Here is a 14,876-nt window from a genome sequence, read left to right on the forward strand (position 1 = left end):
TATACTCATACGTATTAACTAGTCCAGTACCTTTAATTGTTTAAAATCATTTACTATTTATAAAATAATAAAAAGGAAAATTGGCTATTTAATAAACAACCTTTATATTTCAATTTAGTAATTTGGCCATACCCCCTATCAGATTTAATTGGCCCAATATCCCAATTAAACTAACCCAGCCCAATCCCTAATATAACCCGGTCCAACCCCGTTTTAATCTGAGCCGTTGATCAAATGAGATCAACGGCCAAGATTCATTTGCCTTAATTAAGTCTAAATTACCCCCCCCCCCCAGACCCCTCATTTCTACGAGACGGTCTCTCTCTATCTCGTCTCTTCCTCTCCCCTCTCTCTAGAACCTTCTGGTTCTTTCTTCTCCGTTGATCTCCACTGTTTCTTCGGCCACCTCCAATCTCGCCCCTTTCGACCATCAGCCGCCATGAAACCCCAATTCACCGATTCCCTCTATTTTTGAGACCCCAGAAGCCTCCACCATGCGAATCAGTCCCTAAAAGCTCCGCCTGGTTTATTTCTGGCCATCTCCGACCACCTCCCTTCAACCCCAAGGCTCCGATGGGCCTCTCATCGTCCTGTTCAACATCTCTAGGACCTTCGAGGTTTATGGACCATGGTGATTTAGAACTAGGGCTCCTGGTTCTGCTACTTATGAGTTCTCCGGCGTGATTTCGGGCGAAATCACACCCTATATGTCACGATCTGTGAAGTGTCAACAGGTTCTCTCAACTTCTATTAGGGTTTCCCCTTTTTTTTGAAACCCTAACTCTCTCGTGAATCTCTCAAAACAGTGTTATTTTCATGCTATTTTCATGTTTTCCTTTATGTTCTGCTTATTCTCGAGCTTCTTCTGAAAGATTCTCTACTTTAAACCATTTTTACTCTCTTTGAAAAACTAGGGTTTCTTGGATTTCTTTTACGCATGTTTCGACCGATTTCCTTTGTGATTAAAACCTTTTCTTTGTTTATTTTGACCGATTTTATGCTCTTACTATTTTTTTTAGCTTGACTCTGCTAAAAACCCTAATTTCTAAAAAATGTTTTTTCGTTTGATTATGTGCGTTAGCATGATTTTCCTTACTCTGATTCTATGTGTTAGCACGTCTCTTTGCTTCGATTATGTGTGTTAGCCTAATTTTCTTTGCCTTGTCCCTATTTATTAGTATGTTTCTTCGTTGGATTGTGTGTATTAGCCTAACTTTCCTTGCTTTGGTTATGTCTGTTAGCCTATATACTTGATTCTTGTTAATGTTTCGTGGTCGCCATGCTTCGAATATGTCCTGCTGAATCTTAACCTGTTTTCACTATCTCTGAGTGGTTGTGTTTGTTCATCTCTTGTTCCCCTCTGTCTATATGGCTAATTTTGATTACTCTTGTTCATTCACCTCTATTTATATGTTAAGAATACAGAATCATGACTTCGCATGATTGATTCTGATTTTCCTTGATTGATTGGTATTTTTTTTTCTTTCAAAACCCTAGCATTCTACTTGCCTGTTTAAATTAATTGATTTTTGTTACCATATTTGCTATAGTACTCTATTCTACCTAGCCTTTCCTTAATTGGAATTTTCCTGAATTTGGTCTTAATTGGCTACTATATGCAATACTGAACCTTGACTCCTTCCTTATTTAATCCTACACTGATTTTTTCTACTTGCCTTATATGGTGCTGAATCTTTTCGTTTGATTTTGATTCCCTTAATTAATGGGAGTACTTCCCTGATTTTTTTTATTAATTGATTCCGAGTTCTTAAATTAACATAATTCTTACCTTATTTTTTACCACCTACTTTCAACTATAAATACCCTAAGTCTTTCAAAGAAAACACACGATAGTCTTCTGAACACACACACCACAGAATACTCTCAATTCTGCATTCTCTTGTGCTCTTTCTCTTGCTTTTGCTGTTCTCTTCTCTTGCTTACTAGCCGGCTGAAAGCCAAGGCTAATATAGTGTTACTACTTTGTCTTTGCATCCTGCTCTTGCCCTTTCACTGGTATGTCCTAATTAATCTTTAAGCCTCCAACCAATGTGTTTACTTTTGTTTCAGTTCATTATCTTTCTGATTTTCTTCTACTTATGCTTCTCCTGTTCAATGTGTAATTGATGTTTTGCTTTAATACTTCACCATGTCTTCTGATCTACATGCTAAGTCTGTAACACGACATTGCCTATCCCTAACTTCTGTGAATCCTATTGTTGTACATTAGCATGCCTAAATTTACCACTTCCCAGTTCCCCTGATCTTTGGCACTCTGCATATCTCTTGGTTTACATGTTTCTAATTGCTGTTATCTTAAATGTCATGATTGTTTCCCTGTTTTCGTCTAAGAATCATGCTTAAGCCTGACCAATTCTTGGTCCCCTGAATCTTCTGATTCTGTGTAGTCTTTAAAATCTTTAACATTGTGTGATCTATTTGCTCCCTTTCCCATGATCCTTGCATGCAATCCTATGCTATTAAACTACTATTAAACCATTGTTTCTGTTGTCTTCTTTTTAAACAAATCCCTTGTTTTTGAAACTCTTTTTTTAAAAATACTTCTTCCTGCACTTCACACTACCCTTAGAGAATAGGTTCTGCCCCCTTCGTGTGAGCATTGCTTTGAGTACCTCTGAGTACTCATCGAACTTTGACACACAAGGCTGGTATTCCACACTGCACTTGTTCTGCTTTCTTTTAAGTGTCTAGGTGCTGGTAATTGCCAGGGACCCAATGGGGCCCTAGGGAGCTTTGCCGCACCTAGACCATGGCAAAGGCTGTAAACTCGAAGGGGTTGAGGTTGGAAGACTGGTCCTGATTGAAGGCTCCCTATAGAATAACTTCTTGTTTTTGTTCTTTATTGCTATAATTCAGATATTACTGGTTTGTAATAATTTGTAAACGAACGAATGTGGGTGAATAGTGAATATGGGGAAGGTTATGTATGCTTAGTATAAATAATGGGTAGAAAACATGCTTATAGGATTTTATTTACTTATCTGCGCAATAGATAACCTGTATAGGTCATGCATCTCATTCATTAGAGATCCTGCTTTAGGTTCTTTACTTTCAGCCTGTCATTACGCTCATCTTGTAACCACGATCAGTTAATAACCAGCAAATAATTAACAACAAGCCAAATAATTTGTCATCACTGCATTGGCATGTTAGAAACCATGTTTTAAGTACTTTTATGTGCATTAGATATCCTGCCCTTAGGACTTCTCACTCGTTCGAGTTGCAGTAGTTAATTCACGTTTGTCTAATAACTTTGTTAACATATGGCTAAGTGGTTTGAAACGTTTTCTGCAAATACCTTATCACGCGTAGCTTTATAAATCAGAATCTGAATATGCATGTATGTCCCTTAAGATAATCAGACAAGGTATAACAACACCTAGGCAAACTTTAGGCCCAATAATAATTGATCGTGTTTTTATTAGCTTAAGACCAACCAACTTCTTCAATTTCAACTCTGTCGTCCCCATTTTTGCTCTGATTCTCTGAAGTTCACTCTATTTTTTTTTCTTAAAAAACTCTGCTTCATCTGGAAATGATTTCGAAATGGTGCACCCATTTGTTCTTACTGAGTTTCTGATTTTTTATGTCCTCAAATCACTAGGTTACCAACCTCTGCCCAGAATCGTGCTATTTTATTTGTCCTGCACCTCATTAAACTACTGTTACTACTTCTTTTTTTTAAACCATGTTTTAACTGCTGTAAAAGTTCCTATCTTCGAGATCTTAATTGTGTTTAAGTCATGCTATTTATGTGTTTGTTTGAGGAGGTATACATGAGCCCTTATATGTTTACATTGCCCCCCCCCCCCTAACGTGCAGTATGTGTTTTTGTATGTCGCCTTAGATTTTTATCCTTTGAAACCAATCAGCCTAATATCCCACCCTTTAGGACTAGTAGTCTTAAGTGCCTCCGGGACTGATAGGAATGGGATGGGTAATAGCATGCAATAGTAACCGAGACCAATCCGCGCTTTAATACCTTAACGGGGTGGGAAGGGTAGATATGGATATGATGACCGGTGCGATGATACCTCATGTAGCCCCTCTTTAGAGGAGTGATTACTGGGTATTGCATTGACGTGATCCATATTAATCATAAACCTAGGACCCCCTCCCTTTACTTGCTTTCGTTTATTTTATTTTTTTTAGAATTGTTTAAATCTTTTTCATAAAATTCCTGCCCTCTTTACCTTTACTCAAGTTTCGACTTACTTGCAATATTGTATGTAAACCCTTTCTATTTGAGCCCTTAATTGCCTACTTGATTATGTGAAGTCACAATATAACATGGCCGGGAACCACACTAGTGGATCTTGAGGGGTACCTAACACCTTCCCCTCGAGATAATTTCTAGCCCTTACCCGAACTCTGGTTTTCCAACTCAAAAACCCTTAGTGTCCTAATGCACTTAATCATTAGGTGGCGACTCTTCAATTCCAAAAGCCCAAATCCCAAAAGGGAATAGAGTTGTCCTCCCAAATATCGTAAACCCGATTTCACGAGAAAAAGGGGGCGTCAGTATTTTGTTTTGAAATAATTGCTCGAGTCATCGAGCCGTACTTGTTTGATGTTTTCAAGATTTATTTAATGCATTGCTATTTTAGTATTCATTATTATCCTTTACATTTCTCTACAGCATTATTATTACTTATCCTGATGAACCAACAACTGTGACATGTAATGTGACAACGCGACATAAGGATGGTGATTCAGAGGAAATAGAAGAAGAAGATATAATACCTGAGGAAATTGTCAGAGAAGTGGAAAATTTTGAGAACAAGCCTAAGTCTAATCTGGACGAAATCGAGATAGTCAATTTGGGAGATTCTGAAATAGTTAAAGAAACTCGCATAAGCATTCACCTGTCACCATCAGAGAACGAAGAGTACACCCGTTTCCTGAAAGAGTATGAAGATATTTTTGCATGGTCTTATGATTATATGACTGGTTTGAGCACATCTATAGTGGCTCATAAACTACCTACCAATTCGATGTGTCCGCCTGTAAAGCAGAAGCTCAGAAAGTTCAAGCCAGATATGAGTCTGAAAATAAAAGAGGAAGTCACCAAGTAGATCAAAGCTAAGGTTCTCAGAGTGGTCGAATATCCTACCTGGTTGGCTAACATCGTGCCAGTTCCGAAGAAGGATAGGAAGGTCAGGGTATGTGTCGACTATCGGGATTTAAACAGAGCAAGTTCCAAAGATGATTTCTCGTTACCCAATGTACACATACTGATCGACAACTGTGCAAAGCATGAACTCCAATCCTTTGTGGATTGCTTCGCCGGATATCATCATATTTGGATGGATGAAGAAGATGCCGAGAAGACAGCTTTTATTACACCATGGGGGGTGTGTTGCTATAAAACGGTGCCATTTGGGCTAAAGAATGATGGGGCCACTTATATGAGAGCCATGACAACCAATTTCCACGACATGATACACAAGGAGTACATGGACAATCCAAGAAGGGTACAGATCACATAGCAGACCTGAGGAAATTCTTTGAGCGACTTAGAAGGTAAAATTTGAAACTAAATCCCGCAAAATGTGCCTTTGGAGTCCCTGCTGGAAAGTTGTTAGGATTCATCGTCAGCCACCGAGAATTGAGCTAGACCCGTCAAAGGTCAAGGCTATCCAGGATTTGCCACTACTAAATAACAAGAAAGATATGATTAGTTTCTTGGGGCGTCTCAATTATATTAGCCGCTTCATAGCGTAATCAACCGTGATCTGTGAGTCGATTTTCAAAATGTTAAAGAAGGATGCCGCAACAAGTTTGACTGAAGACTGCCAGAAAGTTTTTGACAAAATCAGGGAATATTTGTCCACACCTCCAGTACTGGTCCTGCCAGAACTTGGGAGACCTTTGCTACTCTATTTGTCCGTACTAGATGGGGCTTTTGGTTGTGTCTTGGGACTACACAACGAGATGGGGAAAAAAGAACATGCCATATACTATCTGAGTAAGAAGTTCACACCCTATGAAGCACGGTATTATTTGCTGGAACACACATGCTGCACCCTGATGTGGATAGCTCAGAAATTGAGGCATTACTTCTGTGCCGACACTACATATCGCATATAAAGGATGGATCCTCTGAAATACATTTTCCAGAAACCCATGCCTATAGGGAAACTAGCGAAATGGCAGATACTGTTGAGTGAATTTGATACTGTCTATGTAACATAGAAAGCGGTCAAGGGACAGGCATTAGCAGATCATCTTGCAGAAAATCCTGTCGGAGGAGAATACGAACCACTAAAAACATATTTTCCCGATGAAGAAGTATCATTTGTAGGAGAAGATATCACCAAAACTTACGACGGTTGGAGAATGTTCTTCGAGGGGGCCGCAAATTTCAAAAGAGTGGGTATTGGAGCCGTTTTAGTGTCAGAGACAGGTCAACATTATCCGGTATCCGTGAAGCATAGATTTCTGTGCACCAACAATATGGCAGAGTACGAGGCTTGCATCTTGGGGCTTAATTTGGCCATTGACATAAATATCCAGGAATTGCTGGTAATTTGTGATTCAGACCTTCTGGTACATCAAGTTCTAGGAGAGTGGGCTACAAAGAATACCAAAATATTACCATATCTATATCATGTGCAAGAGTTGATGAAGAGGTTCACAAAGAAAAAGTTCAAACACGTTCCGAGAATCCAGAATAAGTTCGCAGATGCATTGACCACTTTGTCCTCCATGATACAGCACCCAAACAAGAATTTCATCGACCCTGTTCCAGTAAGAATCCATAATCAGCCAGCTTATTGCGCTCATGTTGAAGAAGAAATGGATAGGAATCCGTGGTTCCATGATATCAAGGAAAACTTAGCAAAAGGAGAATACCCGGAGCATGCAAATCATACTCAGAAACGCACACTCCGAAGATTATCCAACCATTTCTTCCAAAGTGGAGGAATTCTGTACAGAAGGACTCCAGACCTTGGATTATTATGGTGCGTTGATGCCAAGGAAGCTTCCAAACTGCTCGAAGAGATATATGCCGGAACTTGCGGACCGCACAGGAACGGTTTTGTTTTAACCAAGAAAATATTGAGAGCAGGATATTTTTGGATGACTATGGAAACAAACTGCATCAGGTATGTCCAAAAGTGTCATCAGTGTCAAATACATGCAGATATGATACGGGTACCACCAAATAAACTCAATGTAATGAGTGCACCTTGGCCTTTTGTCGCTTGGGCAATGGATATCATCAGACCGATCGAGCCTGCTGCTTCGAACGGGCACAGGTTCGTTTTAGTGGCTATAGACTACTTCACAAAATTTGTTGAGGCTGCATCTTACAAGGCTGTAACTAAGAAAGTCGTCGCAGATTTTGTCAGGGATCATATTGTTTGCCGATTCGGGGTACCTGAATCCATCATCACCGACAATGCCGCCAACCTCCATAGTGACTTAATGAAAGCCATGTGTGAAACCTTCAAAATCAAGCATAAGAATTCCACAGCATACATGCCTCAAATGAATGGAGCCGTGGAGGCCGTAAACAAGAATATCAAGAAAATGTTGAGAAAGATGGTAGACAACCACAAGCAATGGCACGAGTAATTACCCTTTGCCTTATTGGGTACCGTACCACAATCCGCATATTAACCGGGGCAACTCCCTACTTGTTGGTCTACGGTACTGAAGCTGCCATTCCCGCCAAAGACGAAATTCCTTCTTTGAGAATTATACAAGAAGCAGAACTCGTTGATGCAGAATGGATACGGAGTCACTATGAACAATTGGATCTTATTGACGGGAAAATAATAAATGCGGTATGCCATGGTCAGCTTTATCAGAACAGAATGTCCAGAGCTTTCAACAAAAAGGTCAAACCCATACAGTTTACACCGGGGCAACTGGTGCTGAATCGAATCTTTCCACATCAAGATGAAGCCAAAGGGAAATTTTCACCAAATTGGCAAAGGCTCTACATGGTTCATCCAGTACTAATAGGAGGAGCACTCATACTTGCAGAAATGGACGATGAAATTTGGCCAAAACCTATCAACTCAGATGCAGTCAAAAGATACTATGTTTAGGATTATTTATATTTCTTCATTTGTTGTAACTGAACTATGCTTGACCTGATACCCGTTTAAGAAGGGATACGTGGCAGCCTTATGGGTTCGGTCACATCTTAATAAAATATTCATTTTCCCCATAGTTAGAAACTGGGACAGAATTTTGAGGAGGACCCTCAAAATTCCAGAGCAAGTCCAGCCAATTTCGTCATACGAAGAATGGTTAAATAATCGCTTATTAAACTGGGGCAGAATTTTGAGGAGGACCCTCAAAATTCTAAAGCAAAGAAGTCGCAATATCTCTAAAGTGTCATAGTTATTGGTTTATCTAATTTACTTGATATCGCGTACCACTAATCTTTAAATCAATTATATTTATCAAATGCATGCATATTTTTTGAAAATTTTATTTCTATAATAGCTAGACGTTACCCAGGGTAACTCAAACAGAATCGCAAGACAGGAAATACAGGAAAGACCGAAGACAAAAGCATGAACCAACCTTCCCCCACAGAACGCACAATTTTTCTTTGAATGCGGGAATAATAAGACAATGATATTCCTAGATACATCAAGACACCACCTTCAAGGCAAATAACTATCCAGCATGAACACCTTCAGCTAAGAAATACTTTAATTTCCATTTGTCTCTATCCCTTGCATAAGGCTAAGCAATGCCTTTCTTTGCATCGAGACTAAGCACTGTCTCTCATTTTGCATGAGGCTAAGCCCTACCTATAACAATAGATATCAACAGGACTGAGTTCAAGTAATAATTCAAAACAGTGAGGAAATAGTGATAAACATCCTCGAAGGGTTCAAATAGTTGGCACGAAGCCCAAATATGGCAATCAGCCCAAATCATGATGATAACAAATAAGTTTCAGTCAAATACGCGGTAAAAATCATCAATCAGGACAGACCAAGTCACAATCCCCAACGGTGCTCTACCCCATGCTCGCTATCCGGCGTGCAAGTCACCTCAACATAGCACTACGATGTGCAATCCGGGGTTTCAAACCCTCAGGATATCATTTACAATCATTACTCAATTCGAAAAGGCGAAATCTCTAGCTCGCGGCGACTTTGCCCCTCAAATCGGCCTCCACGCGCGTCGAATCTATCCAAAATCAGAGAGAATACATCACAAATATGCTAAGAGAACAAAAGCCCTAAATATGCGGGTAATTGTAAAATGAGGGGAGAATGTGGGTTTAGGGGGGGGGGGTAAATAATCCTTTCCCTTTTTTTTTTTATCCTATGTGGCCATAATAAGTGACTTGGAGCCTACGTGATTTCATTTTATTGACGAGGCGTCCTCGTGTAGGGGATTGTATTACACGCACTAACAGCCTCCTGTCATAAACGTTTATTATTCACGGTTTGAATGTATAAGTATTCAATTGGAAAATATCTAAGTTTGGGGACCGGCATGACAAAGTGACACAAATACAGGTGCCATTTAGGCCATTCTGCCTTGTTAAAAAAACAACACTTTGACATTCTTTGAGATTCTTGCTTTATGACATACATACAAAAGACACCTTTTTCTTGAGATCCCTGTCTAAACTTTTCTCCCACAATCCAAGAAGAATCCGAATATTCAAGGCTTATCAATCATGTATCATTGTCAGAAGGCATCTTCTTTTTTAGTCATCTCTGTTACATATATTTACATAAATACCATTGTATATCATTTATTGCTGTTGAATGCCATTCACTCCATATTTACGCCATTGAGTGTTGTTCATTGTTACCACAAATCTGGTTTTGTCACGGCACTAGTTAAATAATTTAGTGGATATTATTATTGGCTAATACTAACCCTATCTTGTTTAGAAAATCTAATTGCTTAAACCTAGATCTTTGGGTCAAATGATAAATACTTTTTTTCCATAATTGTAACAGAAGTAATGCTCATCCATTATATTCTTGTGACATGAGTAATAATATGCAGAACTACTGTAGTTGCTTGTATCTATTAGCATGAAGATGAAGCCAAGCAACAGCATTGCTTATAAGTTGAGAGAGATGAATTTTTATCCATGAACTAAATCTTAGCGTAGTTAGAAGGCTAATTCTCTAGGTGATAGCATAGGTGTTTGTGTAGTCCCTAGTTGCTATGAGTGATACTTGGGACATATGTCCAAGGAATCAGTGGTTGATTTTTTTACTGAGTCTTCTACATGACTATTACTTGATAAATAAAAATACTTTTAGATACACAAAAAAAAAAAGGATCTGATTCACAAAGAAAATACATACAAAAATATCAATACACTCTAAAGAACTTAATGTATGATTTTGTATGTTAAATGTACAATTTAATTTGAGACATATATCTTATATTTTAGTATATATCTTGTGTATTAATATATGTGCTAATATTTTAACAACGCATATTTTTTTTCTCTTCTTTTTTGCTGCAAGAATTTATTTGTATATTAAATGTACATTGTATAATTATAATAGTGATATAATAAAGATATTTTGAAATTTCAGATGTATTTTTATGGAAGTTTTTTGCGAATATTATACATGGTATATTACTAATATATTGACTATAAATGCGCCCTTATGTGCCTTTTGGATAATAATTGCTATATGTGGATCGGGCCGATCGCCTCGGTAGAAATAGATGCATCTATGGTTCGCGCCATTCGACCCTATAGCAGTGCACAATTATTATTATGTTGGACCGGGCCGTACGACCTCGGCATGATGTGCGCATGTTATTTATGTGGAATTCACCATAATTTACTCTGTTTAAATGCCTTGAAATGTAAGTTATTATATGACGCGACTGAATCTGATATATATATTGTTGCTCCTTGTTCTGTGTATGTCATTATATACATACCATCCATGCTTAGTGTAAACCTTATATATTATTGACCTTAGTAAGTGTCAAGTCGACCCCTCGTCACTACTTCTTCGAGGTTAGACTGGATACTTGCTGGGTACATGTTGTTTATGTACTCATACTACGCTTCTGTAATGAACTGTACAGGATCTGAGGCAGGTGCATCTAGTCACCCCTCTGGTGCGCGTTCCTGATTCCTGGTCGAGATCTCACGGTGAGCTGCCCCTTCTCAGCCGTTCAGCAGCATACCGGAGTTTCTCTTTTTTTTGTTTTATTATGTACTGTCTATTCTATTTCAGGCATTAGGATAGAGGTATTCTTTGTACATTCTACTAGTTGCCCTACTACTTGTGACACTAGTCCTGGCACACACATTAGTAGAGTATCATTTTTGGGTTGTATTTATATTGTTATGAAATTGTCAATTATCGACTGTTTTAAATATAAGTTAAGGGAAATGTTGGTAATGTTCAATACAATAATTGAAAACTCGCTAGTTGTTAGGATTGGCTTGCCTAACCACGGTGTTGGGCGCCATCACGACCTAAAGTAGAACTTGAATCGTGACAAAAACGTTGTTGCTCGGATCTTGTCAAGGCTATAGAACTTGCGTTCTTGGAAGTTCTTGGTTCCTTCCCTGAATTTTCCCATATCCTTTATTTTCTGCACTTTAATTCTAGTCGTTCAATTTCTTATTGTTATTGCTTCCGCATTTACTTCTTAAATTCTTACTCTAGTTTGGATTCCCGACCTTGCTGTTATCAAGTGGTATCAGAGCGGTTCTATCCAGATTTTGTTCTTGATAATTCTTGGGATTTCTTGATTACTAAGAGCAAAAAGAAAGAAAGAAAAAAAATGTTACTGTAGCATCATGAATAGTAACTTGAAAAAAAAGTTTTAAAAAAAAAGCAAAAAAAAAAAACCAAAATCAGTTTAAAAAAATAAAATAAATTGCTTGCTCTCCAAGAAATTTCTTTTGTATTTAATTTGTTTCCAAAAATTAACAAAGGAAACAAGAAGAGGGGATCCTAGATTTCAAAGATAAGAAAAAAATTCAATTTTTCTTACTCTTTCTGATTTAAATATATAGTCCTTTCCTTTTTGTTCGTGTCTTATTTCAACCGAGCCTACTAGTTCTAGGATTTGGTTCTTCTTTCATTCGTTTCCCAAAAAATCTATATTTTACTACTAAGAACTTCATACGATTTGGGTTTAACTATAAATCTACAAAGTATTTTGTTCAAAGGTTATTTCGAGAGGAAAAAGGCAAGTGTGTGTGAGAACAATTGAGGGAAAAGCCCATCTGTGGGATACAATTTAATTTTTATTTTTAAGATGTCGCGTACAGGTAGTGATGATGAATTAAGGGTTCTCCAAGAAGCCGAAATCAAAGAAAGAAATGATTTTACCTTGCAAGCTATGCATCAACAATTCGAAAGGCGGAATTTGCAATTCCAAGAAATGAGGGACACCATTGCTGAGCAAAATGATACAATAGCGGAACTTAGGAGGGGAAATAACGTTAGGCCCCAAGATAGGAGAAATGTACCCCTTGATCCCATTGTAAATCAAGAAAACCCTATAGATGACTTTAATGATATTAATTTTGATAGGGTGGGAAGAGATAGGAGAGGACAAAGAGGTAGAGTAGAAGATTACAATATAAGTAGTATAAAGATGAAGATGCCATCTTTCAAGGGAACAAGGGATCCAGACTTGTATCTTGATTGGGAGAGAAAGGTTGAAGCCATCATTGACTTTCACAACTACTATGAAGGTAAGAAGGTTAAACTTGTTGTTGTTGAGTTTTCTGACTATGCTACTATTTGGTGAAAAAAGCTTACTAGGGATAGAGTGCAAGAAGGACAAGCACCAATTGCTACTTGGGCTGAGATGAACAGGGTGGTGAGGAAGAGATTTGTGCCATCACACATTCAAAGAGAGCTACAACAACGTCTTCAAACATTGAAGCAAGGGTCCATGTCTATGGATGAATACTTTAAGGCTATGGATATGGCTATGATCCAAGCTAATTGTATGGAGGAAGAAGAGGCTACATTGGCTAGGTTTTTAAATGGTTTAAATAAGAAAATAACTGAGGTAGTAGAATTACAACAATATATAACAATAGATGAGTTAGTTGATTTGTCTGAAAAGGTAGAAAAGCAAAATAAAAGAAAGCAAACTAGCTCGTGGAAAGGTCGGTCAAACACCATCTCCAAGAAGCCATGGCCGAATCAAGAGAGCAGAGTTCTTCTAGACCTCAAGTAGACAAGGGTAAAGGCAAATTTGAGAACAAATAGGGAGGTAAAACCTTTAACCCTAAACCTTCTACACCTTCTAGTTCTATTCAATGTCATAAATGTAAAGGAAGGGGATTATGATGCATGAACGTCCAAGTAGAAGAAACATCATTCTTAGAGAAGACGGGGGATATGAGAGTGAAAAAAGTGAGGGAAAAGAAGAAGAGGGAGATGTGAGTGATGAAGACGAAATAGAATTGCCTCATACTGGTATGATTAGGGTGGCTAGGAAGATTATGAGTGGAGAATACGAGAGTAAAAAGAAGTGAGGAAGAGGAGAAAGGTGTGAGTGAAGATGAAGATGAAGTAGAACTACCTTTTAATGATGGCATGATTAGGGTAGTGAGGAGGATTATGACTATCAATTTGGGAAGCAATAGTGAAGAACAAAGGGAGAATATATTCCATACTACGTGTGGGATAAAGGGAAAAACTTGTTCTATGATCATTGATAATGGTAGTTGTGCTAATGTGGCGAGTTCATACTTTGTGAAAAAACTGAGACTTGCATGCATGAAACACCCTACTCCCTATAGACTCTGATGGTTAAATGATAGTGGTGAACTAAAGGTAAACAAACAATGCATGATTTCATTTAATGTTGGTACATATGAGGATGATATTCTTTGTGACATAATCCCTATGCAAGCTTGTCACATCTTATTGGGTCGTCCTTGGCAGTATGATAGGAATGTTTTTCATGATAGAAGGAAGAATAGATATTCTCTTGAGCTTAATGGCAGGAAATTTACTCTTGCACCTTTATCTCCTTCTCAAGTGTTTGAAGATCAGAAGAGATCAAGGGAAACAATGGGAAAACCAAGGGGAGGGATAAAAAGTGAGCTTGAGGGAACAGAAAAGAAAGGAGGCCAAGAGTTAGAAAAACAGAGAGATGGCCGAGAGAAAGAGAGAGAGGGCAGCAATTTGAGAGAAGAGATAAAAAAGGGTTTGAGTGAAAAAATAGAAAGTCTTGGTGAGAGGAAAGAGGCTAAGGAAAGGAAAAAAGAGAGTTTCTATATGAAAGCCAAAGAGTGTTTAAATGCAAGAAAATAGGGGTTGCCCATACTACTTACTTACAAAGAAGCTTTGATTGATTCTGAGTTACTAACTTCTTCTTTGCCAAGTAGTATTTCTTCTCTTTTGCAAGATTTTGAAGATGTCTTTCCTGAAGATATTCCTAATGGATTGCCACCTTTACGTAGCATTGAGAATCAAATTTATTTTGTGCCTGGATCACAAATCCCAAATGGGCCTGCTTATAGGAGTAATCCAGAAGAGACAAAAGAGCTTCAAAGGCAAGTCGAGGAGTTGCTTGAGAAAGTCTTTGTGAGAGAGAGCATGAGCCCTTGCTCTGTTCCCGTCCTATTGGTACCAAAAAAATGATGGAACTTGGAGGATGTGCGTGGATTGTAGAGTAATCAATAAGATAATGGTAAAGTATCACCATCCTATTCCTCATCTTGATGACATCTTATTTGGCTTATGTCCACGACTCTAATGCGGAGGTTCTTTCCATGGATTCGGTACTAGTTGTTCGAGAGTTTCTAGAGGTATTTCCTGTAGACCTGTCGGGGATGCCACTCGACTGGGATATTGACTTCTCTATTGATTTGGTTCCGGGCACTCAGCCCATTTCTATTCCACCAT

Source organism: Nicotiana attenuata, unplaced genomic scaffold (assembly GCF_001879085.1).
Source record: "Nicotiana attenuata strain UT unplaced genomic scaffold, NIATTr2, whole genome shotgun sequence".
Classification (NCBI taxonomy): domain Eukaryota; kingdom Viridiplantae; phylum Streptophyta; class Magnoliopsida; order Solanales; family Solanaceae; genus Nicotiana; species Nicotiana attenuata.